A 27,937-nucleotide genomic window follows, 5' to 3' on the forward strand; every position below is an offset into this window, starting at 1 on the left:
TAGGAAGCTCTCTCATGGTGCAAACTCAAGCTTAGGCATACTCCAGCATGGGCAAACTCCAGCTCTCTCAAAGTCGCGCGGCTGGTTTTGTTGTCCTGACTTCCACCCTGTGATTGGTTAGTTTGGTTATTTTGGGCTGTGCCCTAGTCCACGTGGTGTGTTTTTCATTGGTTGTTCTCATTCAGATACAGCCCATTGTTCTTAACTGGTTCGTGATTTCGACCCCTGTCCTGTCAGCTCTATTACTGGGGTACTGTTCTCTGTCCGAAGTGTCAAAATATCACTACAAAATACTGTTGGTGCCTAAGTGATTCATTCAATGATGGGAAAAGATAACACTTGTCCAGCAGCTAGTTCACGACTCTTGCTAAAAGCATTCTTTGTCAGTGGGGCAATATGTGAGCAGAAACCAAGTAGACACAGAGAATAGCCTAAGATCCCCCTTTGTATATTTCAATTCTGTTACTTTCATACACAGAATGATATTATGACCCACTCTGACGCTACACCATCGATGTTGATACAACCATACAATGATCCGATACATCACCCAATCCTTATACTTACAGGTCTTTTGTCCTGACATTGAATTTGGTGTGAAGGTCTCATGACATGCGTATCTAATTTAATGATATATACATTAACATGTAAAGTAAATCTAAATATTGGCTTTGATCAAGCTGTATTCATTATTTGTGAATACTAGGCAGATTTGTGCACATTATAAAACCATGATACTTCTTCAGGGACAACTTAAGCTGTTATGAGTTCATAAATCAATGAAGATTATTCTTTACTTTTTCTTATATGATCTTTCAGTAATTACCTTTATAGTAACTCACAAACTGAGGATTTTATAAGGTCAACATTTGAACTGCAATTCCCCTGAAACCTGTTTGTATCCAGTATTTTTTTTTTTTTACAATTTACAGTGCCAAATTATTTTACCCACAATTTAGAAAGTCCAATTACATTCCCTTAGCAATTCCCCTGCAACAATTCCCCACAACAGCTCAGGAGAACTGATGGCCAGTGGGCAGGCTTTGCTCCCATGACCTCACCAATTACCTTTTACACCCAGGAGTGAAAGTTATCAAGCTGCTGAGGCTACTATAACGACACCTGACCTATAGAGTTTGCTGGAAAGAGATGAAGAGAAACAGTCCCTCCGGTTTTGCCTCCCTAATCTGGGGGAGCTAATGTGACAATCCCTGTGGAATCCCCAACGAGGACCGGTAACTTTGCACTGATACAACACTCCCCTGACACAATGACTTGCTCTGAACACCATATGGCCAAGCTTTTACTAGCTGAGCCACCTGGGGACCCCCCTCAATTTATTAAATGCTAATTACCTGTAAAACAGCTGTACAAAATATAGCACAATTACATTGTGTACATTCAATAGATTCAATCTAGTATTCCAAAGACTGGGGGGTATGCTTGACAATTAAACAATCTGTATAGCAATGTTGATTCAGATAACCTGTCAAATAAATTGGTCTATCTTAAATCTACTGTACCTCATATACAAGGTATCTTGCTTTAGTATAGTAGATGAGAGACCTTTTGAACGATTTCACCATGCTCTTGTCACTGGCAGTAATAGCTGTTCTGGAATCTGATATCTGACTGATCGACTAAAACTTGTCATCAACAATAGCTCTTCCACCCGCACTAAAAGGTATGAGGACAATTATTTCCTGACTGCAAAGAAACACATTCAAAAGCAACAAACAAAATCTCTAGTCTCTGCTGCTTATAAGATAGAAATATCTTATCACACATTCGTATTCGTTTGTCTCGGAGTGCCTCTTACAAGCAGACAAGGGGAGTGTGTCTGTGAATTGCTTCAAATTATGGTATTAGGTTCTCATATTCACAACATCATCTTCAAAGAACACATTTTTCAGGCACATAACTAATGGATGACGAGGTGTTGGGTATTTTTTTTTTCTGAATATCTTAATATCCCCAATTAGATAACATCTCTTCTTTAAATCTATGCAAATATCATAATGACAAATACATCCCAGTAGTGTAGGTAGTGGTCCTCTCAAAATATAAGGAATGTATGAATACAACGGAAGGACTGGGTGGGATTTTTTTTTTAACACAAATTAATTTTATGCCACATTGAATGATATACAAGTTATGATAGTCATCACTAAAGAAAAAATAAAAAAGTTTAATCAGGTTATTAAAGCCATTGAAGCTAAAATCTTCCTTGTGTCGCACGTGTGGTCGCCGTGTTCAAGCACACAGACTGGGGTGAAGTTGAAATGCCTGCACAGGCGTGCAGGTTTTATTAACATAAATAGAAAACGAAAGTAAAATAAAGGTGGTCATGTGACATTACCAGCGATGGTAATGCACAGAGGACGAGTACATCAAGCTGTACAAAAAGTGCAAAATAAAACACAGCACAACAAACTATAAATCAATGGTGCCGTTAAAACGGCAGGCCTTGCAGCAGCCCCGAGCTATCACCCGCGGATGTTTTTAACCTGACGGACACTTGGTTGAGACCCGCCCACCCACTGATTGAGGACCAGCACAGTCAATCACTTGCTGCCCTTCCCCTCAACCAAGCATAGCAGGCAGCAATTCTCAGTCGAGCGTCCATCTGTAAACAACAGTTCAATTACACAAATCAACTCCAAAAAATGACACAAAATAAACCCATTCCCACGTATAAATCACACCAACACTAATTTACCACTGTGCAGGGCCATCTCCCTGCTACACTCCTTAACAAAGGGTAACAGCAACACAGAATAAGGTAATTCCAGTTTAAGTGGACCTAGATGCACTGCTAGAGCAAATGTACCTCAATCAGCGTTGGATGAAGAAATTAGGTCAAATGTTGTTAGAAAAACTGTGCACACAATTAGTTATTGCCTTCCCTGGGCTGGAAGCTGAGGCCTGTGATTGGACAGGCAATTATTGATTCAATCTACCTGACTAGGCAAGCCTGGGGTTTTCAACAGTCAGCTTGAAGGAGTTCAGGGAGGAACTTGGGAGAGAGGAAGTGCTTATACATTGGCCAGTACGTGTAAGTCCTGAGCTCGTATTTAGTTTATTATTTGTTTTATAAAATAAAAGTGCGCTAAATTTGGGCTAGCCTTGACCATCCAGATAAAGCGGGCTATGAGGTGGACAGGATGGTCAAGTGGTGATGTCACAGACCAGGATGTAACCACACACAGGCAAGGAACTAAGGGCTCACCCGCATATCATTTCTTAATTCTTTGTTAAATAACACAATGATAAAGCTCAAAGAGCAAAATAAAGATTAAACAAAACAATGACGGAACACAAAAATACTCAATAAAACAAATACCAGCTGGAGTGCATGGCAATGGGCTCCCAGTGCTGAGTGCTGTGCAGGGGTAATGGTGTGTCAGGATGTGTATGCTGACTCAGTGGCGGCAGGTCCCAAGTCTCCACTATGCTGCAGCCAGCTGGATAGAAGTCATTTTGCTTACGTTGTGATGGATATCTCTCTCTCTCTCTCTCCCTCTCTCTCTCTCTCTCTCTCTCTCTCTCTCTCTCTCTCTCTCTCTCTCTCTCTCTCTCTCGTTCCTCCTATCTTGTAGTCTCACTGTCTATATTCAATCCTCTCCCCTACTGACAGATCACTGCCTCTTTTATGCAGGTGCGCCTGAACTTGATCAATCATTCAGTCATTCAATCATTCAATCTAGCTCAGGCACACAGTGCTCCAGATAAGGTTTTGGTTCTGGGAGTAACTTCCCTTCTAATTTAACACTGACAGAGTAAAATGTACTTTCAGGAGGTAAAATGCAACATTATCTTGAAGTCATGAGTAATCTTGATAAATACTGTGCAATCTTTAGTGGTAATAGGGTAGGCTTTAAAAAAAGAGCTTTCCATTTGAACTGCAATGTTACTTTGAACTACTGTACAAGCACGCATGTGTTCTACATCGGTTCAGTGCATTTTTTTCGAGGTATCACACTGACTCTGCAAATTAATTAGTTAACTACTATTTTAACATTAAATTCTTAAACTCAGTGAGCATGTTAAAACTTCAATATAAAGCCGTACAGGTAAATAAAATAAGGAAATGCACTAATAAGTTATGAAACAGTTTGTTAAATATTGGGCACCTTTCTTTAGCGGTTGCCTCAAACGATGGTTCCAGTTTGATTTGTAGCTGGACTGGGGTGCTGACGCTTTAAGCTGTGTAGCTTCAAATTTCTCTTATTCTCACTGTGATTGGCTACAAAGACAACAGGACTAGGCAGCGATTGGATAATGTTTGGTTGGTTGTTTTTTCTTGAGTACAGTTTTCTAGTAACTGACGAAATTGTATTCTCTGGGGGCTGTAGTTGTTAGTGGAAGTTTTAGGGAAGGCAGACAAGCTGTGCATCAAAATTGCTATGCATATTTCAGATTTTGCAATGTATAAAAACGACAGGTACACAGCTTATCTGGGCTGCTGCTGTCACATTGTACACGCCTATTTCTTTGGCAGGGGAGGCAATTAACCCTTTCCTGCTAACCCAAGACAACAGCACACACAAAAATACATTAAATAATAATAATAATAATAATAATAATAATAATAATAATAATAATAATAATAAACACAGGGGTGGGGTGTACCCAAAACATGTACACAAAACTTACCCTGGGATCTTTTTCTGTTGCATGTGGTTTATGTATCAAGGACCATAGATAGAGAAAAAACCTTATAGAGAACACACCTTCCCTGAATCTGCTACACTGGAGCTGGAGTCCATATCACTATGATAAAGCACTGATTCTCAAGCTGGTATATAGGAAGGTTTCTTGAATTCCCTGGGAATTTTTTAAAAATCATATAAAAGGGCAAGGTAATGGTTAGAAATGTTATCTTTTTATCCTTGGAAGAGCCAAGTTGACATTTTTCACAGTCCACTTTCAAAGAAAAGCACACAATAAAGATTCAAAAAGGGCAATAGCTTTGCCTTTTTTGCTAGATAAACCATAAATACTAGCTCAGATATATTTCAAATGTTTTAACTTGTACTGCTTACCTTAAGTCTCATGAGTCTGACTGCATTAGGGTGATTTTGATGGTTATATAAAACCATATTCCTTGTAAAACAGCATGTGTATCTTACTCTGAGAATGGCAGTGATGCAAGTGAACTTTACATGGCTTTTATTAAAGCATTGGAAATGTGTTTGAAAGAGTGCTGCAAAGCTAGGTTTGTTTTATCCCTCTAGAATGTCACTTTTTTAGCTCTTTAAGCTAACATTAGCTTGATAAAAAGCCAAACTTGCAGCTAAAATGTCTATATAACTCAGAGCAGCTAAGGTATAAGCTATACACTTTCTTAATGGGTTTTACGATATCAAGATACAGCCTATAATCAGAAGATTTGACAGTATTTTACATTTGTGTCACTTATTGATCTCCCGGGGCTCTTAAGTTTGTGGCTTGGTTTAAAACTACCTTAGCGATTGTAGTCTTTTATCTTCCTGCCCTTACTGAAAACCTACTGTGTAGATCCAATATCTGAGAAGCAACATCTTGTATATATAATACATCGTAATTACATGAGCTATGAGGGAAGGCTAAAATAATGAAATCTCTTTGCCATAGAAAAAGGAAGGGGTGTACTTAATTGAAGTCTATTAATGGTATACATAAAGTTAACCCAAGACACTACTTCAAATTTAGCAGCGAGAGTAGAACAATAGGATGTAAATAGAAGCTGAATAAAAGCAAGTTTAGAATGGAAGGTAGGAAGCAGTTTTTTACACAGAGAGTTCTAAATGCATGGAATAGCCTACCAGGTGATTGTGATGAGGTGCACCCTGCCTCTATGTTTTGTATTATTATTATTGTTATTTAAATGTACTGTTTTGTGACTGTATTCCAAATTAATGAAGAAATTACCAATTGGGAAATGACCACATATAAAAGCAAAGCAGTTGCTCATAGAAGGTTGATGAGAGTGGAGAGTAGGAATGAGAGAGCGGAGAGAAAGTGACAGTAAAATACAACTTTAAAAACAATTGCTGCGAGTGCTGGGTTAAGACCAGCACGATAATTGTTTGTTTGTCTTTTGTTTTGTTTCAGTTATGTTATGTTTATTTGGGCCACTGTGCCACTTTGTTTGGTGTTTTGTTTCTGTTCGATATTTACTTTATTTAATAAATGCGAATGACTCTCTATTCGCGCCTGTGTCTTCCTGGTCTGACATCACCACAAGGACCTAAAGCACTAGAAACATTTAACAAACGACTATATTAAATTATATATTACATTAAATGAGATACTCCTACTAGAGGCAAATGATGCTAACAAGGGTCCTTGACGGACTGAATGGCCTCCTCTCATTTTCATGTGTTCTAGATATTGATGGGATATAGTCACATACATCTTGTTCGGATCAGATTTGGCTTGTATCAGATGAAAGTGATGTTACTTTAAGATTTGCAATGTTCAAGCAAGGTTGCATCTAACACAAACCGTTAAATGACTGAAAAAGAATACCAACCTAAAATATTTATACAATGGTAAACTAAGGACTTCAAAAAGAAACAAGAAAAGTACCTAACCACCATCAGTCAAACTTATCAAATTCACCAAATTTTCCCAGTGGAGCTAGACACATTATCCAAATGTCAAAACAGATCCATTGAATTAGCAGCTTGCTATAATATGCAATAATTTCAAAAATATATTTTGGAAAAGTCTAGAACTCAGTTTCAATGATAGAATACTTAGCTGTAAGAGCAGCAATATGCTCTAAGGGTATACTCTTTAATAACAGTGGATTTATTATTTGCAGAGCACAAATCTCTACTGTCTCTATGTTCTTACTACACTTACATAGGTAATATACAAATCAAGCTAAATTAATATACAACAGCAAAGGCATGAGTAAATGTGTAACAAATTACAATTCATATTTATTTAGACAACAAAACTAAACAAAACAAAAGTTATGTTCTACACAGTAACAGATATAGGTTACACATATATTGATTTAAAAACATTTAACCTTTTTACATGTGCCTACCTACCTTCATCTACTGATACATCTAAAATGATCACAAAGTCACATTGTTCTTGGTTTCATTGGAGACTCCTCTCTGGAAATCTCTAACACAAGTTCAGGTATTCTTAGTGTTCTGCACATCTTTTTACAGATTGCTTGCTCTGTAGATTAACACTCTTTACTTTCTCAGTCATTATTTACCATGCTTGGTGTTTGTACTGGTTTGATCACTTGTTAGAATATGTTCCTAACAGTGTTCCTAGTTTAACATTATATTTCTCTAAATGAGAAATCTTTGTAAAAAAACACAGAATTTCAACAAAGTTAAAATTGTGTTGTGCATGTATTGTTATTTAAAAATGCATAAATTATAAGAGAAGGGGCGAGGTTCATCCCTCTAAGCCAGACATGGCACTCTTCTTTCATTTCTACCCAGGGTTCCTGAGATGGTGCTAGTAATCACCTCATTAAATCTAGCCTTTATAACCAGCTTCTGTTTGCAGCAAAGTTAGTTCTACCTGAGGCTGCTTTCTGAGAGCGCCCATGGGTCTGAAACGTGTCTTTGCTCTTCTGGGTGCTGACCATGGTCCTGAAACCTGAATGGATTTCAATGCCTTTTGGCATTTAATTGATTTGTGAATAAAACAATACTGTTTCTTGCCTGGTGTTTCCACTGGATCTGTTTACTCTGTGTTGTTTTATCACTGATACCAGTTTGTTGTGTAACTGCTTGTTATGAGTGTCCTAATTGGCCATTTCATTGCACTAGGGCTTCCAAACTAAACGCATGCTATGATGGCCACCCTGTGGGTTACTCTTGGCTGTGTGTGCTTAGGGATATTGTTGATCTAGAGCAGGGTTTCTTAAATTGAGGGGCGCGTCCCAAAAGGGGGTCACAGAAAAGATCCCGTAATGCAATGAAATTGTTGGTCACTTTGTAACTGTAAAACTACAGTGCTTACCTGGAGTTTGGAAACCAGTGAGAATAAAGCAAAGCAACAAAGCATAAACATCTGGCCGCGACACAAAAAAAGTCAAGCCAAGGAAACGTAGAGAGTAATATGTACAGTAAAAGTGTGCAGTTCAGTTTCTGCTACCCTAGCTAACCTTATTATGGCAAGACACATGGTTTATGTCATTTTATGATTTAGTTGTGTTCATTTTTATGCTTCTGAAAATATTGCACCTTTCAAAAATGCATGTTTTGCCTCTAATTTGCAGATATTAACAAACTGAGTATACCAGCTACATTTGATAAATATGCTATGCAAATTTCAGCTACAGCTGATTTTTCCAGTATGGAGATAGGGGCAGCAAGCTGATATAATCTGTATAATACGTATACATACAGTACAGCCATCTTTTAACCCTATGTTCCATGCTTCACAACAACAACAGCAAACCTGATCAAAATAAGTCAAACCACAAATAAATACCTTCAAGGTCTTTTTTGTTGTTGTCAGAAAATTAATAAATCATGTATTTAAAAAGTGAACTATGCAACAAGATTAGTATTAAAAGTGCTATGTACAGCACTTTGGGGTGAATTTTAGCAGTCTAACTCTTAAAAGAAAATACATGACCATGCATTTAAATGGAGTGTTCCCAAATCTCACTCTTTTTATTTATTTGAAATCTGACTCCTTTGAATGTTCTGTTATCACACTTACTGAAATAAAACATGGATAAATTAATTCATTGTTCAGTATTCTGGATTAAATGCAAAAGCTTAACACTATATTAATCATTAAATAAAATACTATCTATCCTGGTATTAAATACAATTAATTTGAGAAAATTAGCTTGTTGAATGAAAGTAAAATATTATGCTGTATTCCAAAAAGTGCTTGTATAGTAAATCTATATATTGCGTATTGTAACCTGGGTAAGGCACCTCTATCTACAGAAGTCGTAAGAGCTGGTAAAAGCAATCCATTGGGGCTCAGGAAGGATTGTAAAGCTGTGACCTTCAGGCACAAGATGACTATATGACCCTGAACAGGTTATTATGTGCTGCAAGACATTGGAACCCTTTGCCTGGTGATATTCAGTGGCCTGGGTCCATGGTTCATCGATTGATTTAGATTCAGTAACATAACTTCTTCCAACTGATGATGCAGAGAATAACAGATGCTGGGGGCCTGCTGATATGAACAGTAGTCTGTTTTAGTCTACTCCAATATTTTGGATGGAAGGCCCCGTAAAGTGGCCCTTTGTGAACAACATAAAATGTATGAAGATAATATGTACAGATCTAAAACTATTGTTAATGGTACAGAACTAACCTTGACCCATGAAACAGGAGGTAATCCCTTTGTTATGTGTGCATGTGATAGGTGCAGAGGTGACTCACCACTGACCAGGTCCAAACCTTATCCAGCTTGTAGTCACTTAGTCAGACACTGTCGAGTCTTGCTTGAATGTGATGATTCTGAAGGGTTCTCTTTCTCTCATTTGAATGTAAACCCACAGGATGTAAAAAGAGTTGAATGCATGGACTGTGAGGGCGGTCACCTAGTGAAATGGGCACATTTATGCAAATTGGAATGTGAGGAAGGTGTCTCTGTTAAGTGTGTGCAAGTGTCTTGTAGTTATGAAGTCAAGACCATGGAAACACACACCTGTGATGAGAAGCGTTGGATCAGAGGACCTGATGTAGTGTTTGCAGAACACTGGCACAGAATTTGAATCCTGCTGGGAACAAGCTGATCTGCTGGACATAGACAGGATGATCTCAAAAATGACCTGTATTGATATAAATGATATGTGATGTAACCATAAATAGTACTTAATAATCTTTAGTCTGTAGAAATAGTGTGGAAATACTATGAATAATTCCTATGTAAAAACTATGTAGCAGAGTCTAGCACTGCACTATATGCCAGCCTGCTTCTAGCAGTCTTTTATCAAAATGAGCTTGGCTCTCAGGGCTAAGTGCCAAGTCTTTGTTAACACATTCCAGTCTGATGTAGAATGTTGCTGTAAGAATTTAAAGCAAGAATGCTTGCTTAAAAGTATTTTCTGATGTGAAAAAAGGGGCTAGGGGTTTTTTAAAGAAAAAAAAGGAAAATTGAAAAGGCTTAGAAAGGACCATTACACTGCCTGACTGGTTGAAAGATAAAAACTTGTAATTAAGTCTTGGTTAATTGAACAAGTAAAATTTGATTTAAAATGAAGCAATCCCTGATTTAAAAAGAACAAGCATTTTAAGAGAATGTATTTCAAGGTAAGGGGAACAGGATAGTTGAATTAATACAGACTTAATGTTGTTACTGGTAAAAAAAAAATATATAGTTAAAAATCTTATTTGGTAAAGAGTGAAATACTTAATCTACACCCAATTTGAAAATAATGCAGCAAATAAGATGTTATGTTCAAAATAATACAAAGTAAAAAGATTGAGTAAATAATGAAAAATAACTTTGAAGGTAGTAGAGAGGCTGAAGAGTCTTTCCACTGGTAGTAACCATATAATAAAAGATATAGGATGGATGCTCCCTATAATACCTGTTAAACACACATACACCTGTAAAAGAAAAGGAAACTAATTTGAAAATATGATATGTCATGAGGGAATATATTGTAGAAGCCAGGTCCATGTAATCAAAACCGTTGATGTTGTATATACCCAACAACATCCTTTTAAATACATATATAAAGAAGTAGTATTATAATAGGAGGTAGCAAGGACCTTGTGAACTCTGCTTCACCTAACTTTTCAGATAAAGGAGGGGTCGAGAAATGAGAAGACGACATCATGGTCCAGTATTTTGGACAGGTGTTAAACCTTGAAATGTTGGCATATGACTCCAATTAGTTTTGAAAAGTTGGCTGGATCTTTAGAGATTGTTATTTACCAAAAACATAAGGACTGTCTAAGCAGATTGATGATTGAGGCGTCTCATGTATTTAATGAGGAGAAAATCTTATAAAAACCCAGAGCAGATCACACTGGGCACCACAACTTCTCAGCCTGGCAGAGTGACGTGGTCCATCCTTTGCAGTCCTCCACACAGAGCTGATTGCTGTTTGATCAATCTCAGAATTATCTGCCTTTCGAAGACAGTTCCTTTTCTTTTGCTCACACTACACTTCCTTGTGCTGGAAGGTAAGCGTATATTTGATTATTGTTTCTCACATGTACTGAATGCATTGCTATAAGATATGGAAACCATGTTTTAGTATTAAGAGGGTGATATATTGATTGTGCCAAAATATAGCAGTGGGTGCTTTTAAGCTTTTTGCTTAGCCAGCCTAAGGGCTGCATATAATACATGTAACTGTATTATTTTGCTGAAGTATTAATGCTAAACTTGTAATAGCCCTAAAATGAGTAGTTGTTATTACCTGTTGGGATTCTGGTGGTATGCGCAAACTACCAATCCAATATTAAACGCATTTTAATAAACTGAAGGAGCATTGATGTTGCTCTGATTCGTAAAACTTAAATGAGTCTGTGATTTTTCTTGATTAATTAAAGGTTGTATGGACACGCAGCTCATCCAGTGCTCGAACATAAACCACTAGGAGTTTAAAACATCGCTGTCCTCCTAAACGTCTCCCCTGAGTTTAAGAGTGTGTGCAGAGCAAATATATAAATAAAAGTGAAAACCTGAACCTTGACACAACATTGCAGCCCGCTGAGAAAGCAGTACCAACAACCCACTGCCAGTCTGTTGCCAATCAGCAGGAAGTGCCTGTGTGCAGGCTGGAGGCTCCCGCTGGTAATTTCTTTAGTAGAAGAGTGAGAATCTGAGAGATACTCTATTTACCCAGCCAGCTCCAGGGGGTATTATAATACATGAACATTATAAGAGGTGGAACCAGCAAAAACAAGCCGATTGCTTCAGGTGAAAGAAACTAAATCACATGCAGAACATTTGCTCTAATGCAACGTTTTTATCATTGTAACAACAACTACAACAACCTAAATGCTCAGAACTCAAAAGTATGATTTTGTTAGTGACCATGTTCTCACACAGTGAAATGGTCATCGGATAGATTGCTCTCACGTAAATGTCTTTTTTTTTTCATTATTTTTATTAAATGTTTATTTCTTATTTCTAACTCTACTTTTGCACATGTGCTGAATCTTTAACCACTTCAACACCATGATGTACGCACGTACATCAAATGTAAACCCACTTACAGTACCGTGCCGTACCTGCGTACGTCAAGTTTCCCATTCTATTCTATGATCGTTTTATCAGTCTAGCGTTTCACATTTCATTCTTTAAGGCAGTGCTAGTACAGTGGAATGCGCAACGAAAGTCGGGGGAGGGTCAGGTGATATTTGTATCCAATTGTGTGTCATTTAGCGATTCCAATCTACCTGTGCACGTTTAGAAGACTGAGATATATTGTGGGAAGCCAATCAATTTTTACAAGTATATATATATATATATATATATATATATATATATATATATATATATATATATATATATATTACAAGGGGGATGGACACTTATCCAACCAAGCTATTTCAGTTTTTATTTTTAATTAATTTTCTACAATATTTTTTTTCACTTGGAAGTTGTGGGGTAGGATGTGTAGATAAATGAAAAAAAAAAAAAAAAAAAAACTATTTTAATGCATTTTAATTCCAGGCTATAAGGCAACAAAAGGTGAAAAATTTGAAAGGCGGTGTAGACTTTCTATGGGCACTGTGTGTGTGTGTGTGTGTGTGTGTGTGTGTGTGTGTGTGTGTGTGTGTGTGTGTGTGTGTGTGTATATATATATATATATATATATATATATATATATATATATATATATATATATATATATATACACAGTACTGTGCAAAAGTTTTAGGCAGGTGTGAAAAAATGCTGTAAAGTAAGAATGCTTTCAAAAATAGACTTTCATAGATTATATTTATCAATTAACTAAATGCAAAATGAGTGAACAGAAGAAAAATCTAAATAAAATCCATTTTTGATGTGACTACCCTTTGCCTTCAAAACAGCATCAGTTCTTCTAGGTACACTTGCACAAAGTCAGGGATTTTGTAGGCATATAGTCAGGTGTATGATTAAACAATTATACCAGACAGGTGCTAATGATCATCAATTCAATATGTAGGTTGAAACACAATCATTAACTGAAACAGAAACAGCTGTGTAGGAGGAATAAAACTGGGTGAGAAACAGCCAAACTCAGCTAACAAGGTGAGGTTGCAGAAGACAGTTAACTGTCAAAAGTCATACACCATGGCAAGACTGAGCACAGCAACAAGACACAAGGTAGTTATACTGCATCAGCAAGGTCTCTCCCAGGCAGACAGGGGTTTCCAGATGTGCTGGCCAAGCTCTTTTGAAGAAGCACAAAGAAACGGGCAATGTTGAGGACCGTAGACGCATCGGTCGGCAAAGGAAACTTATTGCAGCAGATGAAAGACACATCATGCTTACTTTCCTTCGCAATCGGAAGATGTTCAGCAGTGCCATCAGCTCAGAATTGCCAGAAAACAATGGGACCCTGGTACACCCATCTACTGTCCCGAGAAGTCTGGTCAGAAGTGGCCTCTGATGTGGAAACAAGGCCAAGCGACTCAACTATGCACGAAAACACAGGAACTGGGGTGCAGAAAAATGGCAGCAGGTGCTCTGGACTGATGAGTCAAAATTTGCAATATTTGGCTGTAGCAGAAGGCAGTTTTCGCCAAAGGGCTGGATGGTGGTACACGAATGAGTGTCTGCAGACAACAGTGAAGCATGGTGGAGGTTCCTTGCAAGTTTGGGGCTCCATTTCTGCAAGTGGAGTTGGGGATTTGGTCAGAATTAATGGTCTCCTCCATGCTAAGAAGTACAGGCAGATACTTATTCATCATACAATACCATCAGGGAGGCATCTGATTGGCCCAAAATTTATTCTGCAGCATGACAATGACCCCAAACATACAGCGAAAGTCATTAAGAACTATCTTCAGCGTAAAGAAGAACAAGGAGTCCTGGAAGTGATGGTATGGCCCTCACAGAGCCCTGAGCTCAACGATGAAGAGGATGTGGAGCCAAGAACAGTACAAACTCTACATTAAAAAAAGAGCATGCAGCTACTTTACAGGTAAGCTGGCTGCAAACAGGGAGTTGTTTGGTTTGAAATAACAGTTTTGTGACGAAATGCTATCAAAACACAACAATGGGTACAAGGCAATAAAGCAGGTGTCTGCAGCAGCCAGATCTATCACAATGCCTGAGCAAAGTAGCTGTGTACATGCATTTGTGACTCCAATGCAAGGAAAGCAGAGACCACAAAAAAGGTGCAGGGTCTGCTACGAAAATAAAAACAAAAGAAAGAAGACAAGAAAAATGTATAGTGGTTGCAAAGGTAACCCGGGTTCTGTTGTATTGAACATTTCAATAAATGGCACAGAGCACGTTTTTATATTTGTTTTTTATTTGATAATTACTGTTTACTGATTATTACTGTTATTAGCGTTATTTGCAGTGTTTTTTTTTTTTTTCATTGTTTAAAAAAAAACATGTTTTATCTCTATATTGAACATGAGTATGTAGTACACAAGAGCATAAAGGGTTAATGAAAAACACAGTTTAGGTAATTTATTTGTGTTTTTTTCATTATAAGTTAACATTTTATAGCAATTAAAGGTTTGAAAACATTATTATTATTATTATTATTATTATTATTATTATTATTATTATTATTATTATTATTATTATTATTTATTTATTTATTTATTTATTTATTTATTTATTTATTTTATTTTTATTTTTTTTCAAAATCTGGTCCCTGGGAAGGGGTTTCATTTTTACATCTGGAGTTAAAGTGGTTAATAACCACCAAATCAGTCATGACCAGCAGTAAATGACCAATTAGGTAATTAATGACCTGTATCTTTGTTCAGGTTAACTGCAGCAATGATGACCAATTTAAGCAGCTTGTAATAATCTTCCTATGGGTTATTACATTTTTCAGTTGGCCTATAAAGCACTAAAATATACATATTAAAAATAAATGTGTTGCTCACTGGACTGGAAACAGGTCAAAACGCCTTTCCACCTCTAGAATGTGGGTTACAATCCTGCCAAGGTCAAAAGTGACTGAATGTTATTTCAATCAGGTGACTGTTGATGGCCGCTATGTATAATGGCGAGTTTAGCTCTTTAAAGCACATCAGCATAAACCAAGAAAGCTTTGGCTGTAGTCCTATCAAAGTTCACCACAGTAAAGGAGTAGTTGCAATTTGTGCCATTTTGCCCATGCTTGAATTGCGCTAAACCTTCCAGAGATGTAGAGCCATGTGGACAGGCCTAGCCTTGATGGTGTGGACTGAATCATAACCAACAAGGGGACCGTCTTCATCTTGCTGGTCATCTGAGTTCCGCCCAGTATCAAGAACACAGTCTCACTGCAAATTATATACAGCCAAAATTTTATGTTGGTTCCTATATCCGACGGGACTTTCACCTCAACAACCACACATGGTGCAGTCCCTGTTTGACTGTAACATGATTGGTTCCAGGTACTCCTGTGGTGAAGTGGAGTTGGAGATTATATGGGACATTTGGCTACTGTGAAATCCTCTCACCTATAGACAAGCAGGTTTGTGAATTGCCCACACCAAATCAAGTAAAAAATGTGAATGAACATGCCTCTTTGTCCACACATCATATTTGTCGGTACTATGCTTTCAGTGTACTATTTTTTATGAAATTTTTACAGGTTTTACTGCAGTTGACTTCTAGATGGGTGAATACAGAACTATCCTGTCACCCATTAGAATGTGGGCCCATATTGGCAGGACAACATTACTTTTACTGAACAACTGTAAAAAAAAAAAAAAATATATATATATATATATATATATATATATATATATATATATATATATATATATATATATATATATAAGACACGTTATGTTTCTGTGCAATACAAAAATGTGTGTCTGTCCTATTTTGATTCAACACTGCATCCACAAAGGAAGGGATTCTTGTTATTATTACACTGTGTAACAATTTTTTTTTTTTTTTTGTTCCTGGGTAGTAAGTGTTATTTCCTAATTGCTTATGCCTCAAAAGTATAGAAACATGGCTATTATTCCCCACAAACTTTGCTTTTGTGACCAGGACCGTGATATTTTTGAATAATTGTAAATCTCGAAAAAGTACTAACTTCTAAATCTATTGTAGTCATCTTTGTATTACTTTAGTATAAATACATGTTAATTTGGATTCATATGTTGTTTTTTTTCTGACTTTATGTGAACGAAAAGACACACATTTGCCCATTTTGAAATATCACTGTCCTGGTCACAAAAGCAAAGTTTGTGGGGAATAATAGCAATTTTCTATACTTTTGAGGCATAAGCAATTAGGAAATAACACTTACCACCTAGGAACAAAAATTGTGTTACATAGTGTTATCAGTATTTTCATTTGCGAAAGAAACACACTTAGCAACTGAATAATTACTTCTATTAGATTCTCATTGATATTTTAGTGCTGTGCTGGGGTTGATAGTTAATCTGTTAGGGATGTGGTGCAGTGATATTAATACCTGAAAGTCTATTAGAAATGAGTGGGAGAGGACGTTAAACATCAAAGGACCTGGACTCTTAACATGTAAGATACACAAATGACCTCATGCGGAGAGCTACTTTGCAGAGACAAGACTATAAATACCCAAGTAAAACTACACATTTTGTGCTCCACATCAATTGCTAAACTAGGTGCTGTCACTCTGCTAAGCAAAGCCGCAACTCTGGAACTCTGACTGAGAACAGATCCAAGAGAGAGGAAGAAAGCTTCATGCGAGTCTGCTACTCAAAGCAAAGAAACCGATGCCTGACAGGAGAACTTCTACTGCTGTAAAACTAGAGACTTTATTAGACAAACAAGCCTGAGTCTTCTGTAACTAAGCCATAGTATCCAAAGATACTGTGCCCTGCTACCTGCATGGCTAAAGATTCAGTGAAGATATCAGAGCAGCCAGGCGTGGTTTGTTGATCCCATCAGGGGTTGAAGACTTTGTTGTTGAGAGGAGTGCTTTTCACTGGACACCTCGACAGACTGAGTTCCAACCAGTTGAGCAAGAGTTTAAGTTTCAAGGAACCGTTGTATAGTTCCAGTTGCACTTTCCTCTCATGAAACTAAATTAATTAATTGTAGCACATTCACAAATAATTTAACTATTAATTGTTTAGTTTGTACAGCTTGCATGTGAAATAACTTTTTAGTGAAACTTGATGAAGTTAACTATAAGTAATTGACCTCAAATTATTGTATGGAGAACTTATTTTAAAGTAAACTTGCTAAAACAATATATTATTTGTCAGCTTAGTGTGATCTATTCTAAGGTTTTCTGCACCATTTCAGTTCAGGCTCTGTGTATGTGAGCTGCTACTAGTTACATCACAGCGTGCTTCATTGTTACAGCTTCCTTCATATACAAGCACCCCACGGTGCTTTACAAAAAATATACAGCAGGCCAAAAGAGCTTAAAACTGCTTGCCAGTGAAAGGCAAATCAAAGAAATATGTTTTAAGCTCAGATTTAAAAGTATAAAGATGCAACCTGGAAATGAGTTCCAAAGTAAAGGAGCTTCAGAAGTAAAAGCCCTCACTCCATAAGTGTTAACCGAGTTCTTGGAATTACCAGATCATCATTGGCAGATCTTAAAGCACGAGAGGGGTTGTAGGAAATAAGTAACTTGAGCAAATAGGCAGGATTAGAACCATGAATAGCCTTATAAGTGAGGAGCCGCATTTTGAAATGAATACAATGCTTTATGGGAAGCCAATGTGTTTGGGTCTTCTCAGTCAGGAAGGGGGTCTTTTTGTGACTGCTGTAGCCCAACAGAACTTGTAAGCTTCCTGCTTTAATGATCTGTCACTATTTAGATAACAAATCAAGTTTACTAAACTATATTTTTAGTATAATTTAGTAGTAATACATGGGGAAAGTTGGACATTAATTGTGCTTTACCTACCATATCATAGCCCAATTGTATGTACATTAATAACATTTCTTAGTTATTGTACTGTCTTTCTCCAAGAATGACAAGCCCTTTTAAAACAGTGGATACTTTGGTTTAGATTTAAGTCTCCACCATTGAAATACTACCACAATAACATGTTATGGACACGTATGTACCTTCCCATGACTTTATTTCACCAGGGGTTCTTAAAGTAGAGGTCAGGGAACCCTGGTCGTAGAGTGGCTGAAGGGGGACATGAAATCACATCACAAGAATACAGATTCAATCTCATATGTTTTTCTAATTCTCAATCCTGCCTCTACAATTAAACAGCCCAATCAAAATCACTCCTGCTCAGTCACATGGGTCAATCACATCGGCTTGCTTGGGAGACATGGTGGTTACATTGTATTGCAGCAGGGTTTTTGTTGACGGTTGAAATGTAATGGTACAATACATTTAAATCTGTAGGGATAACAGCTGACAAAGTTACTTCACATGTTTTTCTGGCTGGGAACCACTTTGAAAACCAGAACCTTACACTGCCAAGATTTTATAGGGTTTAAATGCAAGGCACAATGACAAAGCAAAAGACATCAAGTCATTAGAAATCAAGTTTTCTTAAAAATGATGGCATTAAGCATTACAGTTTTTTTAATACATCTAAACATTACTCATACACTGTTTGTATTAGGTGATTATAGATTTTACCAAGGCTGATCACGAAACACTCAACTGTCTCTTTAAATGTAACACAGAACTGTAATATGATGTGCCAGTTTACATTCTATGTACTGACATATTGTAATCAAGGTATACACATCATTAACCAACACTGTTTGGGCCAAACAATCAGTTATTTACACAACAGCAGCAGGTACTTATTCATGCTTAAATGAATGACACGGTCCAGTTTTTCTGTTATTTTTATGCATCAAAAACCACAACTAGAAACCAAAATTAAAGGCAGCATTTACGTCAGGAATCATTGATAGGTACCCAGTTATAACAATCTAATTACATGGCTATTATTACCCTGTAATCTAAAATGCTACCATGACAATTTAACAACACTCATATGTGATGCTTATACTGTTTCTGGCACTTACAGAATGTATTGTCATTGTAGCCAGCAGGACATTCTTCTAAATCCAGCTGTTTTACTTCCTCTTTCAGAGGATGCATGCTTCTCCATGGTTACGGACATGATCCAAGGAGAACAATTATTATTTATTTTTGTTTAAATATTTTTAAACTTCATTTTGTATCAAATTTATCTGGGATCATTTAGCTGCTAGGAAGCAGCTAGCCTCCTTTCATTCATAACGTTCTGATCAGCATTCAATAAGGGCCCCTTCCTTTACTTTTTAACCCATGAAAAGCTAGATATGGAACACATAATAAAGGGGACCTTTTTGTGACGGCCGCACGCCAACAATCCTGGGAAGCGCTCTGCTTTAATGATCAGTTGCTAATTTTGAAAGTTTATAAACACCTTTGGCATGAAACAAACACAAATTATTATTATTAATAAATGGGATAAACAATACTTTTCTGTCTTGAAAGCCAGAACAGAAAAAAAAATATATATATATATATATATATATATATATATATATATATATATATATATATATATATATATATATATATATATATATATATATCATTATGAAAAATACCAACCAGGATACAACAAAGAACTTGCTTAGTGAGCTATATGTATAGAAAGTAATATTGTTTTGCCAGCAGTAATGCTAGAAATTAAGAACATGGCTAAAGATAAACTACTCTTCCCCCTCCCTCCCATATAGAAACTGTTCTTATTTGCAAGCGTCTGAGGGGAATGTTTGCTTGGGGATAATTGGGCTGCAAAGTGCTGAGTATATTTTATTTATTTAATGCATTTATGCAAACGTATCGGAAAGCACTTTACAGTACATAGCAGAAAAAAGAACAAACCACAATACATTTGTATAGCATGTCATACACTGCCACAATCAGACAATTTAAATAAGAGTACACACATAATAATACAAAAGCAGCAATTTTAAAGTTACATTAAGACCCACTGACAAACTAAGGCAGGCATTCCATAATTTCGGAGCGCTACAAGAAAAAGCCCTACCTCCCATGTTGCTTTTGTTGACCCTAGGAATAACCAGCAGCCCTGCATCCTGTGATCTCAGAGTGCGGTTTGGAAGATACAGGGTCAGTAACTCTTGCACATAACTAGGTGCTCTTCCATTCAGGGTCTTGTAAGTTAACAGCAAAATCTCAAAATCAAATCTGTACTTCACAGGGAGCCAGTGTAAAGAGGCCAGAACAGGGGTAATATGTTCACTTTTCCTGGTTTTAGTCAGATTTCTAGCGGCGGTATTCTGAACAAGCTGCAAGCGGGATACTACACGTTTTGGGACATCAGAAAATAGTGTATTAGAATAATTAATTCTTGATGAAATAAAGGCATGCATTGGTCTTTTGGCATCAGATACAGAAATAATTGGTCTGTTTGGCTATATTTCTCAAATGGTAAAACAGTGCTTTAGTAACTTTCCTAATATGAGTCTCAAATGATAGATATTTTCATAGAGCTCCTATCTTCAGTCTCCAAGCAATTGTCCTGTCTGACCAGTATATGGTAGCTCTGAAAAAACGTAATATATAACTCGCTGTTGTTACCACAGTAACAGCTTGAGAAAACAAGATGCTTACTCATAAAGGAGCCAGCCCTAGATAGATGAATGAAGTGTCGAAGACACATGTCACATTTAAACTAATACATATCATTAGGCCAACCCCTATGGCATTTATTCACCTGGGTTAAGTCAAGCACCATATTTCTTCACTTTTCATCAGCATGATAACCATCTGTTCCATTACACTCCACAGCCAGAAGGCCATCATTAAACCACAGTGACAAAGCAAAAGTGGGTAGGAAGCCAATCGGGGAGGCTTTCTGTTCTTACCTGCCGTAGGCCCTGCTTGCGCTCCAGGCTTAGTTGATCCCGACCAGACTCCACTGCTGTTAATTCCTGACTGAGCTGAGCTTCAAGGGGAGCTTCGTAATAGGCATCACACTTTGTGAATAGCTGGCGAGCAGTTGCTAAGCGCAAGGTCCATCAGCACTCTGTCGCTGCATGTTTTTCTGTTAAAGAAGCCTCTGGGAGAGAGAAGTGAAAAAAAGAAAAGGCATAAAGTAAATGCATGTGTAAAACTACACTGTGACTCAAAAGATGTAGTACGCAGAAGTACTCTTTTCTCAGCACTTAGGAGTTTAACAATGTTTGTTGGTCAACAAGGGGAGACCCAGAATTCTAAAGCCACATTATTTAAGACTTGTATTTGATTCTCCCTACAACTAGGTGGTGTCTACCATTATTTAAAAATGTGCTTTGAGGCAATGACAAAGTGACTTGAAATCACTGTAGTCCACCCAGTGCAATCTATTAAGAATATACATCAGTGCCATCTGCTGGATATCTAACACTTTACAGCTCATTCTGAGATAGGAAAGGATGGATCTAAACTAAATCTATTTAGTGAGACAAATAGATTCTGATCCATCCTATCCCAGCATTTTTGCAGCACTATCTCAATATTTCACTGTCTGTGTTACAAATACAAAAAAAGTGAAAATTGAAAACAGTGAAATATGAATGGTTCTTATACAGAAAAGTATAGCACATGTACAATTTACTATCAATATGGTCTAAACTTGAACCAACACAATTTGTGAATTTTGAAAATGTGTGTTCCCAGCCACTACTTAGGAAGGGCATACACACATGTGGCAGAATGCCTGCCCCTGTGTGTATTTTGTGTTGTATGTTGTGTGTTAATGTTGGTGTGTAGTCATTGGTACACGGGATATAAACGGGTCTGTGTATGTTATGTATATTTGTATTTAGGCACGAGGATTGCACAGCACTTCACATGCATGGGGAATTGCATCTTAGTAATTCACGTGCAGTTGTACTGCGACTCCAATTGAATGATTCATTAGCAATCGAGTCGCGGTACAGCTGCATAAAAGCAGCATGTTTTCACTCACTCTGGGTTGTGTGTTCGGTGAGTAGAGAACGGGATTGGAGACGGAGATAATAATAATAATAGTAATAACAAGTGAAATATCATCTCACCATGTTTGTTTGTGTTAGTTATGTTAGTCCTGCCTTTAAAAATGGTATGGAAAGCCAGTCCTTTTCTCTATGCTGTTTCATGCTGTGTTACCAGTGGAAAGAATCATGACAGTGTGTTTAACCAGTGAGTGAACCAAACCTGGAGAACGGTTGCCTGTTTAACCAGAGTTCTATGTAAAGACATTATGACTGTGTTTAACCACCCATGTTACACGGCCATTTTTAAACAATAAAATCTTTCAATATTTCACCCATTTCATAATGCTAAACAGCATACTGAAGTTGTTTAATGATGACGCTTTAATATGCAAAATTGCTGACATGCATAGAATACAATACTCACTGACAAATGAAGAATGTGGCAAATATACCCTATGGTAGATCCATTAAAGATTAAACAACTTCTATAATATATTTTTCTTTTTTGGCCATCACTTGGAGGAAAATTCCCATCTTATAGACCTAGTCCTTTCTTGAATTTGGTGCACGGTCTCAACATCACATCACAGTCCACTTCAAAACCACCACACAGTTTGGCATAGTTGAGAGAGGCACAGGATAGCGAAGATGAATGGTTTAGTAGGGAGGAACACTCACAGAGATAGAAGTGGAAAGCCAGAATATAACCAGTATCATTGTTCTCCATGTTTCATGAGTATCACACTCAGAAGAGCCATTGTTTTGGCTACCAACATTGACAACAAGATACACAGATTTATAAATAGTGTTTGGAATTGATTAAAACTGGCAGTAAAAAAGGTAAAACTGTTTTGAATGGTGGAGTGGCGTGCACCAAGCACTGTCAGGTAGAATGTGAAGAAGTCTTGTCTTACATTAGTACATCAAAGAGGTACTGTAGTTCTGAATGGCAGTCCTTCGAGACTGATAAAAAACTGCAGTCATGTCTTTTCTTTTAAGAGACCTAATTTTTATTTTCAAAGGGTGATTGTCAATAAGGTCTGTTTTTCTTAGGCTTATGGCTGGCTTGAAAAAGTGTAATTTCTAAAAAAGATGTTTGTCAGTTGATAGTTGAATGTGGCATTCATCGAAAGAAAACAAAAAAGAAAAAACGATGCCAGATTACAGCTAAAGCAGCCATTCACTTGAAACTTGGCTTATGGGAAATAGAAAATGCAATAACTTTTAGCTGAGATTTAAGGATCTCTGCCATGGAGAACATAGCTGGTCCTGTGCTTACAGAAATAAAAATCAGCGTTATTCATGTGTTTTTTAATTACTCAGTTATGTGAGAGACAGAGAGACATAGATACCATCATGGAAGATTTATATTACAAGCCCTGTTGCTGAGCAGCAGAGAATCAGGTATTTCAGCTTTGTGAGTAAAAACCTGAAATTTATCTGGGCACAAGCTAGTTGCTACGGACAGCAGAAAATTCACGGTCCAGTCCAAATTCTTGGTGAGCTGGCCAAACTAAGTCTCCACATCCCTGATCTAACACTGAGTGAATACTAACACAATTACATTCTCCACACTCTAAAGACCTTTGTCTCTTTTGAAAATGTGCTGAGACAATATTCAACTCTGCTACATGTTTTTTATTTATTTTTTACTTCAATTAAGTAAAAAACATAATTCCATCTATGGCTATTGCATGGTTAAACACCCCAAAGTAGAATAGGTGGCTAGAAACTATCCCCTTTATAAAATTGTAATTCTGTCTACGGATACTGTATTCCTTTACCAAAAAAGGAATAGATGGCAGATTTTTCATCTAATTGCTATCTATCTGAAAAAGAGTGCTGTGAAGGATGATTCTTTCTCTTTGTTTTATTGAAACAGCCATAGTCGTTTCAATAATCTGTGTGTGGCAGAGTTCTAATGACTGCATATATCATTCATGACGTTTTGTAACTTGTGGTTTCATGACTTTACTGACTGCAATTCCCAGGCACTTTGAGAGAATAATTTAAACACAATAAATACATTAGCGTGTCAGGGAGAAGTACCTTATAGTGTTGCCATGTGGGCAGTGCATGTTTTTTCACAGCAACTGGCAAACTAGGTAAACCGGAAAATAATAGGGAAAGTTAGGACCACAACCTGTGAGGTAGGTTGAATAAAGGTTCTAGATTTTACATAAGCAAGCTGTCTAAAATATTTTCTCTAGCTTTTTTCAACTTTTTTTTTAATTCCTTACAAAATGTAAAAAAATAAGTAATTTATTTGGTGGGTCAATCAATATGTTTTTATTTAAATAATACATCTTAAATTCAACTCTATTTGCCTGAGCAATGTATTGAGGAAGAAACAATTTGTGATATAGAGCTGAGAAGTGGTATTGGTATACAGTAGAAGTAATCAGTAGTGGTGATAGAATCAATTCCTTATTGAGCTTTCTGAGGGTAAAATTTGAGCCTTTTCAAAAGGTCGAACACTAAAAAGGGGATGATGACTAATAGATTTATGCTAGCAAGCAATGTTGTTGTAACCGTTCTCCTGAGTGTTCTGTAAAGGTGAGCAATTTTCTAACTGATGTGAGCATTCTTTCACATAATATCCATAAACTATAGCTTAGCAGGGGAAATGTTTCCATCTCTTATTTTACATAATTATCCCAACATTTTTTCACAAATATCACTCTGACTCTGTATAACTATTTTCTTCAGAAAAGAATTAGGATTCACTGAGAAATTTAATATTTTATATCACATTATGACAGCTGCACTTATTGCTATTTCATATTAAGAACAAATAACACTTTGGTCTTTCACCTTTACAATTTGTGTGATATTTCTGCACAGTTCTTTTCTCCTTCCTATAACCATGTAGTACAGATTGCTATGTGTCTTTCAGCAAATCAGAGTGCATATTTTGCCTGCTGTATTCCACGGTAAATAACAGAGAAAAACTATTCATGCCATCTACTTTACCATTTTGAGTTTTTTAACATGCTGTATTCTCCATATCAGTATGGTTGACGCCACCTGCTTTAACAAATCACATCTGATGCACACATCTGAAATTCCACTCTTCTGCAAATTCAATCGACAATGTTGACATCTCAATCGTCCAACCTCAGCCAGTTAACAGTATTCTCTTCCTCAACAATTTCCCTCGTTCCATGAAAATGACAATGTGCTAAATAAAGGTTGGTGATGATTAAAAAATATAGCTGGAATTTTAAAAACTTGTATAGTAATAATAAAGCAGTTACAGAATTATAGGACTGTGGGCATCTGTGCCTGGATTATAGCAACATACACTTCACTTCTACTAGTGCCGATATTACCCACATCCACAGACACTCTACACAGTTTGAAATGGCCTTAAATATGCATAGATTACATGATTTATAAGGAAACTAAACTTCCCAGTGAATCTTAATTATGTTCAGGTAAAAGAAAGAATACAAAATAAAAATGAAAACATTAAAAAATACACAGACCAATTCTAAACGCATGTTGCTATAACCCATAAAGAGATGTTCACTGCCTATAACCCTATACTATACAATGTACCAACATCTCTACTGAACAAAAAAATGCATTATGAACTTCTGGGCCCGTATTCATAAAACAACTCAATATTTTAAATGGGGTACTTATCTGGGGCACTTAAGTGGGGTACTTAAAAATATGGAATTCATTAACCATCTTAACCTAAGCAGAACTCTTAATAATACATTTAAAGTTAAGACACCGCCAGCTGTATCTTAACTTAAGTAACAGTAGCCTACAGATAATCACCATGGCTTTAATGACAGGTATGCAAATGATTATGGACATGGAAAGGAGGGCTATACGGAGAGAGAGAGTTTTTCGTGATCGGTTAAATCCAATTGATTTTTACAACGACAATGAAATATATCAAAGATGTCGACTCGACAGACAGACTATCTTGAATTTAAGTGATCAGATAGAAATCACGCTACTCAACCTGCTCTGAAAGTGATGGTAGCACTGAGGTTTTATTCCTATGGAGCGTTTCAAAAAGGTACAGGTGACACAGTTAATATTTCACAGCGGTCGGTGTCGAGAATAAGAACTCAAGTGTCATCATCTTCTCTTGTGCGAAGACTGCTGGATATTATAAAGTTTCCAACTATGAAATACGTTGCTGCTGTACAAGAAGATTTTTCTAGCATCTCTTCATTCCCAGGTGTAATCAGTGCTGTTGATGGAACTCACATCAGGATCCATGTGACCACAAAGAACAGTATGTAAACCAAAAACATTGCCATTCGATCAACACTCAAGTTGTCGTAGTCACTAAGGGTAAAATCTTAAATGTTGTAGCTAGGTGGCCAGGGAGTACTCTTGATGCACGTATCTTATAGGAAAGCGCCCTACTTGGGATGTTTGAAGCAGGACAATACACAGGCTGTTTACTTGGAGACAGTGGGTATCCGCTCAAACCCTGGTTCATGACACCTTTCCTGATTCCTCAGTGATGCTCAGCAGAAGTACAACACTGCTCATAAAAAAAAAAAAAAAACATGCAATGTGGTTGAAAGAGCATTAGGACAATGGAAAAGGCGTTTCCATTGCCTGCACGCAGAATTACGGGTGCACTCTTTGAAAGCATGCCAGATTATAGCTGCATGTGCAGTTTTACTTAACATCGCCAAACACAGAGGACTCCCAGACTTTGAAGAAGTACAAGACTATCCTCCACAGCCAGATGATGATCCTACTGAAAACCACACTAATGGTGGAGAGTTAACACGAAATCAAATCATTCAGCTGCACTTCCAATAATCTAATCCTTGTATTTATATAAACATTTGAACATTGTCTTTTTTTGTTATTGTTTATTAATCATATAAATATTATTCTGTATGTTAATCGTCTTTGTCAGTTCTTGGCATGTTATACCCGGTATAACACAGATTACCCTTCCCAAAAATTAATTGAAAATATGAAACACTATATGACTTTTGAAATAAGTTAATCATTTATATAATAATAATAATATAATAATTGAAAATGCTGTCACTACAATGCTTACAGTTCGTCAAGGTTAAATTCATTCAGATGGTCTGTTTGATTAAACTTCATAGGGTATATGAGGCTTAATTAACATAATATGCTGACACGATTAGTTCTGGGGAGATACTTTCTACTTCATGTACTGGCTTGATCTTCCAAACTGTCAGTTCCCCCGATAATACAGCATACTGGAGGGGAGTCCTCGCCAAAGAGATTGCATAATTTCTGCGGGACTTGAGACGGCTCAATTGGCGGAGGAACGCCTCCTACAAATGAAGTAAGGCATAGCCAAATGATTGCAGTTCAAATATCCAATACGAGTGTGCGATTTGTTTTCATTGCATGTCAATGTGGTCTGATTGGTGGAAACTATTAGGGCGGGGAGAGGTGATCCCGGAAAGAGACAAAAAAACATTTTACTGTGATTTACTGTGCTTTCAACGGGTTAATGTTTCTGTTTACTTGATATTTGTGAAAGTAAAAAAAATAGCAGAGGTTAACTTCTTTCATATAGGCCAATAGTTTAATTAAATTACTGTATTGCGTGTGATCGTTTTACTATTAAATTTTTTGTGTACTATTATTTACCAGTTTTTGTTGATTCGTTCTTGTATTTGCAGTTCTCCTCCATGGTGCTGCACATATTCTGCTATTCTGACATTCAAATACTGTTCTGTGCACAGCTGGGTTTTGGCTGTTAAAAATCTTACAGATGTCCATCCACGCATCATGCTTCATGCGGGACTTACGTTATTAGAAAGTTTAGGACACTGTATTTCATTTCTTTTTTTATATTCTTCAATTAATTTAATTTTATCGTATTCATAGAAATTGGGTTTTTTCCTTTTCTTCTCGGGTTCCACTGCATTCAACGGGTTAA

At 36.9% G+C, this 27,937-nt stretch overlaps 1 long non-coding RNA gene and 1 pseudogene across 1 annotated transcript in view; one reads left to right on the plus strand and one right to left on the minus strand.

The window, feature by feature from the left end:
* LOC121294506 overlaps positions 1-21,133 on the minus strand; it is a 191,144-nt gene extending 170,011 nt beyond the window's left edge. The window contains exon 1 of the long non-coding RNA XR_005946801.1: positions 20,935-21,133. This is a non-coding gene — a long non-coding RNA (uncharacterized LOC121294506). The remainder of the gene's footprint in view (positions 1-20,934) is intronic.
* Positions 21,134-26,019: 4,886 nt separating this feature from the next.
* Positions 26,020-26,826, plus strand: LOC121294521 (annotated as a pseudogene).
* The last annotated feature ends 1,111 nt before the right edge of the window (positions 26,827-27,937 follow it).

This window comes from Polyodon spathula, chromosome 19 (genome assembly GCF_017654505.1).
Source record: "Polyodon spathula isolate WHYD16114869_AA chromosome 19, ASM1765450v1, whole genome shotgun sequence".
In the NCBI taxonomy this organism is placed as follows: domain Eukaryota; kingdom Metazoa; phylum Chordata; class Actinopteri; order Acipenseriformes; family Polyodontidae; genus Polyodon; species Polyodon spathula.